At 43.9% G+C, this 6,480-nt stretch overlaps 1 protein-coding gene across 3 annotated transcripts in view; it reads right to left on the minus strand.

The window, feature by feature from the left end:
- The window catches only part of LOC125706483 (kinesin-like protein KIFC3), a 30,228-nt gene extending 23,885 nt beyond the window's left edge, over nt 1-6,343 (minus strand). For 2 of the 3 annotated variants that reach the window (XM_048973205.1, XM_048973201.1), the window contains exon 1: nt 6,080-6,343. The gene's annotated coding sequence lies outside the window, so the exon portion shown is untranslated. Of the gene's footprint in view, nt 1-6,029; nt 6,046-6,079 lie in introns of those variants that run through there. The other variant, XM_048973203.1, reaches the window with a different exon arrangement.
- Between the last annotated feature and the right edge of the window lie 137 nt (nt 6,344-6,480).

Genomic DNA, 6,480 nt, shown 5'->3' on the forward strand with positions numbered 1-6,480 from the left:
GTGACAAAGAGAGCAGTGTGAGGAGTAGGAGGAGGGCTCCTCTGTCACCCACAAAGCCCTCCCTGTTCGCTGCTCCTGTGACACAGACCCCTCTATCATACACTTATACACACCATATAATTCACTCGAACACCATTAGCCCCATGAACGCTCAGGACTGCTCTGAATTAACACTCCAGCCTTCAACATCAATGCCGTCCGTTAACGGCCAATTAAACTGCACAGCGGCACCCTGATCAGCACCATCCATCAAGGACATAAACCTGCTCTCAGCATTTTGGGTCGTGCCCACGAGAAACTAAGCTGCCCACGTCTCTGTCTAAACACGTGCGATAAAAAATCCTGACAAGCAGGTACTGCACAGCAAGTTAGAAAATTTTGGGTTTTGATGATGAAGTTGTACGTATATTGTTCTGCGTTCGGAATTATTTTGGAAAATGAGGATCAGAGTTATGAAGACGACAAATATTATTATGTCCGATCACTCACATACAAAGAGGGGAGTGGCCACTGCCACCACCAAGCCAATGAGGCAAGAGCTCATGAATTATTAATCAGGTGCAGACTCAGCAAATTACTACTGGAGAACTAGACGGTTGTACCAACTGTTATGATGACGAGCAAAATGGCATCTATATGGAGATTTTATCATAAAATTGCCACCACAAATGTAGTGAAACCTGAGCACACACTGGCTCAGTTAAGGTCTCTCTATGCATGTGAACAGTCATGTGACTGCCGTCCGTCCAGCTTAAAAGCCCTGCAGAACTGCTCAGGGGGTCCGAGCTTTGAGTTAATTACACAAGCGCTAATCCCTTGCAGGTCATTCCAATGGCAGATTTAAGCATCACCAAATGAAAAGGGCTTGAGTGGTGATCTTTAGCCCCCTCGCATGGAAAATTCAGTCTGCGCTGGGACCAAAAGACTGAAGGCCATGAGAAAGAATGGATACAAGAAGCGTTAATATACAATTTAAGCCATTATAGTCTTGACTGTGGGCTTCCAGGTTTGCCATTCTGAAGCTACACTAGAAACTACTAGAAAGACTTCAGAGGAACTATCAATACAACTTCCACAAATCTTCCCAAAATGGTCACACAATCATTACATTAAAGTGTCATTAATCTTTAATATCTGCCAAACGTACTCTAACCAAATAAAAGGTAAATGCATCATAAATGAAAAATTGAGTCAGGCAGAAAGTTTGCAAAGGGAAAGCAGATTTATCCAAATAACAGGAGGCGCGGATCAGAACCAGCAGAACGTCTTGTGCACATTATTCCTTTATAATTATCAAAGGGCCTTCAAGCATGTATTTTACTTTAGGTATATTTGTTTCTTAGGTACAGAACAAAATCTTTAGATACAAATTCAAGAAATGAGACAGGAATGTCTCACCTGTGTCTTTCTTTTGCAGTCGGCCACATACTCTGATCTATTTTGCCTGTCCTAGTGATTCTGATCGTTAGTGACAGAGTGCTGAACGTGCAGCCATAGTCCATCTCAGGAGTTCTTTGGACCCGGAAAGGACCTCTCCCCCACTTCTTGGGCTCTGTGCCTCATCTTGATGAGGCTGTACACAGACAGGACCAGCGGTGCACAAAATACGCAATAGCTGCAGGGAGCTACTGCGTTTAATTCTGCAAAGCCGCGACACTCTGTCCATTTCTGTCTGCTGTACAGCTCCTGGATGAACAGGCAGGTTGCTGGACAACCCAGGTATCATTTACACAGTAACCATCCATCTCTGGCTCCTTCAGCGGTCTGCAAAAATGCGCAGCCGCTTCCCTTGAAAATCACACCAACCGACTTCCTATCCAAGTTCCCAACAAACGCAACCTCTACCTCTGCAGCAAGGTTACTGGACGCATGGTGAACTTCCAGTGCTTGACATTCCAGAAAGAAAAGCAGTCCACCGATTGAGGGAGAGCTCAGAGAACTTTCAGTGCAGTGAAGTGTCCAGAGGTTGAAGGATTTTGGTCTAGTAGCTGATGTACAGAATTCATTGGACACCACATCCAAATTCAAATCAGAACCCATTTTAACCTTGCTGCACTCTGACCATCTTCAGAAGCAGCCCACTGGTCTCCTGATGCTTATTGCATATTAATAAAGCAGGAGGAGATCTGCTTCCTCCCAATGATCAGAACGTCTGTCAAGATAGTAGAAATCGCCCAGGATGGCGCCGTCTGGATAGGGATAATAAAATACAATCATCTGCATTTGAAAGACCCCCCTCTTGCACACACAGACAAACACTGTAGCTTGTTTGAGCAGCAACATGACACACAAAATCTGCACCGTGATTGGCCACTTGGTGGGATGACCTCATTCCTCAGTGACCTAGAGTGGCAGGGCAGCACAGCACTTCCATATACCCAGCGCTCGATCCCACTGGGAGCCTTCCATAACACGCTTTGAGCCTCACGGGCACGGCTGTGACTTTTCAAAGCAAACCGCACCCGCCCCCCCCCCACTCCCCACCCCAACGTTCTTTTACAGAAAGTGCACTTGACTTGCTCTGCGCCAAACCAGTTCATCTGTATCCTCCATTATACACACATCCTTGTTTTCTCAAGAACAAAAGGGATCTTTCCGATGGACTGATTAAATCGAAAACGAGGATGTGAGCCAGTGCGTATCGCCTGCATTTCTGAACCATAAAACAGACACAAAGGTCATCTTGTTGGGGCAGAAACTAGGGTGGGTATATGGAATGTTGTTCGACCGTGCGCAACAACATCACCTACTGATATCCTACTGAAAAAAGTATTTTCTTTCCCAAATTCAATAATATGAAGCTGTAGGCTATGTGTCTAGTTCTGAAAAACGATCGAGCTTCTCCACGTTAAAGGGGTCGTCTTATTTCCCTTGTGGAGTGAAGTGTCTACGCAAAAGCCTGCACTTGGCAGGAAGAATGCAAAATAGAAAAGTTTCCTCGGCTTTACACACCCTGACAATTCAGATGATGTTAGTCTTTGTGGTAACCAAGGGAACAGGCGCTTTCATATTGTGTTATACCTGCACACGGGGGGAGCAATCAACGTCACTGCCTGATTATAGCCCCCCCCTAAGGTGCTGGGCAGAGAGCTCAGGATAGATAGCAACCATACCGGTTATCGAAGTGTAAAATCACCATGCATGGTTATATTGTTCATTAATGAACTGGACATTATCTAAACCGCTCCAGGAAAAGCAGCCATCAAGGAATTTTAACGATGCATTATAAAATGCAAGTTTTTACAATCACAAGCCTGTAAATGAATGACTTTCTAAAAGCCGGATGTATGAGAGATTTTTGTGAAGCAAACTATTTAACGCAGCTTGAGATGCTTGGGTTCCATCACGCCAAGCCCATGGTGGCAGCAAATACCCAGGCTCCTGCGGGTTTAACGCGGCGATTAACCCGTAAGCCCCAGGAAGCATCCTCACAGCCACCTCACAGCGCGACACAGGCAATTGCACTCTCATCCAGGATTCCCATCCTGGGCAGGCACAATGTACGGAGCAACCACAGAGATATACTCAGAGAATGTGAGGTTTGAAAGTACTTGACCACTTCTGGTTATGCATGAGGTAGAACAAAAGCAGAGCTCTCTGTCTGCTAAAACAATGTTCATAACAAAACGGCTGCTTAAATGTGCAAGGCGGCGCAGTACGTTAAACAGCACAGCGACCTCTGGGTTTGTGACACCTTATAAAAACCCTCACTGAGAAGCACGCCCACAAAATGTTGACAAAGCAACACCAAAGGGAAAAGGGAAGGGAATACTGTTTGGAAAAACAGCCAGAAGTGGCACTCACACAAATAAATATCCGATCTTTCATTTCCCCGTGGGGATCAATAAAGTATCTATCTACCTATTATTATCATTTCTATTATTACATGTGAGTCTGAACCCTCATTTGTAAAAGAACCTAAAGAGCAACAATTTAGCTTCTGCAAGCTAAAGAAAGATATTAAACACATCCAGTCTTAAAGCAAGACAAGCCAAGAAAAAGAATGAAGCACAGCTACCATAAGACGTGCGTTTCCACCCGCCAGCGTCTGCAAGCAGCCAGGAAGCGCCGCTGGGGAAAATCAGGCCTGCAGATCTGCTGGCGTCTCTCACTTGCCAACACATGAATTCCCATTTGATTTTCCACAGTGTGAAATGGGGGGGATGGGAGGGGGGGCAAACGTATTATGAACTAAATACAATTTGACAGTGTTTTATGAGATCATTACCACAATCCAATCACCATTTCATGTATACTAAAGAGATATTTAACTGCTGAAAGATAACAGTCAACAGAATTGCAAATACATGTTTTCCAACAGCAAACAAAAGTAAGTCAGACAAAAATACTGAAGGTACAACTAGTCACTGACAAATCTGTGAAAAGTTTTGAAACAAAATTATGCACTCAAACTCACCCTCAGTAAAGGGCCATGGTGCAGTCAAGTAAAGAGCGCCCCCTGCTGGATGTACCGTTACTTTTTTCCAGCTGCCTGGTTTTAATCTTTTTCTTTTATAATTATTGGTTACGGGCTGAAGGAGCAACATTTCAAAACAGCATGACTCACTTTTGCGGGAAACACTGGAAAGTATGACGGACAACCCACTTACATATCACAATATCACTCACAGGAGTCTGATTAATCTGCTTTTCTTCGATCTTAATGCTTAATTGTGAAAAAAAGTCCATATTTATATGAACTCGTTCAAAGATAAAGACCATAAAGCAGCCTCAAAATTTAGCGAGAAAACACCAGCTAAATATTTAGTCAATGTTTATACAGAAATATACTAAATATTACTCCGTGACAAGTTAAAGCTGCACCTGCAACTGAGTTAAGAGTTTGCAAATTTAAACCAAGAATGTACAGATCAATTACAGGAGGCTAATAAGGAATATTGGCGAACAGGTAAGAATGGCTACAGAAGAAGCCGAGCGATCACAAGCCGGTAATTCATACGGTAATTAATCCCAGTTTCAGGATATGTGCACATGCCATTACTTGCCCATTTGCGGCACGTTTTTCCGCTTCCACCGCCTTTGCCACGGGCTGCTCTCCAAACGCTGTCATTTATGCTTCTGTGATTTAATGCCAGACTCTGAGAAAAGTCAATGCTCCTCATCGGGAGCTAAACACGTCGAGAGATTAAAAAACCCACCGCTTATGAAAAAAAAAAAACTATTATGGCAGCTTTTATCTTAACAATACCTGATAATACGTTACATTTGCGGTTTGTCAGCTTTCAGAATGAGCCAAGATAATTAAATGTCGTATCCGTGACCCAATACGCGGGTTCCTCGCCCAAAGACAAAAGGTTGGGGGACTCGGGAAAATGTCACACAGTTACCATGGGACCCCCATCAGCTTCATTTTTCACCGTCACTAAGTATTATAGCGTCCAACAGGGGTGCAGGTATTTTTTTCCTTGTAAAAAAATTGCATGCAGTGTAGGTCTACAATTTTTTAATCATTGATACGTGCTGCCAGTGTAATATACTAGAGTTGGAGGCTATTTTCGAATATCCGTCGGCTGGGTCGCCTGAAGCTTCGCGTCATCCTCTTTGTTAACATCCTCTGTCAATTGACTTTCTCACACTAGCAAAAACACAGGAATATACTTTATAACAATACCATAATATTAATCCAGCGAAAATAAGTTAACGCTCAACAAGATGCTTCATTATGTACTGCGCACTGGGGCGCAATCTAATTTCTTAAAATTTCTTGTACATGAGTTGGGGGAAAGTAGCCTTCAACTGTAAATGTTTTAGCAATTTAATTATTAACGATCGGTCTGCAGTTAGTGGTAAGAGCCGTCAAAGAAAACAAAACGATGGGTTTCTGCCAAACTCATGTTGCAAATGTAAGAGCGATCAGCAAACAATCTGCCATTTTAGTAACTGTAACAGCAAACAGTTACTGTATAGTACACAAATAATGTCCAATCGTGCAACGTGTAGCTAAATATCGATCACCACAATTAAAAAATAACTCTCGATATCCAACAAGACCCTCGAGTATAACTTACACGACACGTGATTTACAACCGGTGTCATCTGCAGCACTTAGTTGACTTACCTTTTCCCCGAACGATCTCCACGCACTTTTTCTGGACTTACAGGTTTCTCCCCTGACCAGGCGATTCCGGCTATTTAGGGACGATGTTCGCGCAGCGTGAAGCTGCACATGTCAGCAAAAGCGCCTTTAACTAACTGCCTTCATCGTGAAGACAGGCAGTCGGTCAGCTGTCTGCATCTGCACTTACGCTTACTAACGGGGGGAGGAATTTCTGAAGCGAAACCCCAGGGCTGATCCGGCTGCGACGCAACGGGAAATTCCGGACGAGGCTAAACCGCATCCAGCAGCGACGTCTACGCAGCCCTGGCAGAGATTACAGCAATTCCCAGCCAACCTTCCACGGCCGCTATTAACGTCAAATAACTACTTCTACACCTACAGACATATGACAGGTGCTTTTT

Source organism: Brienomyrus brachyistius, chromosome 13 (genome assembly GCF_023856365.1).
Source record: "Brienomyrus brachyistius isolate T26 chromosome 13, BBRACH_0.4, whole genome shotgun sequence".
NCBI classification, from domain to species: Eukaryota; Metazoa; Chordata; class Actinopteri; order Osteoglossiformes; family Mormyridae; genus Brienomyrus; species Brienomyrus brachyistius.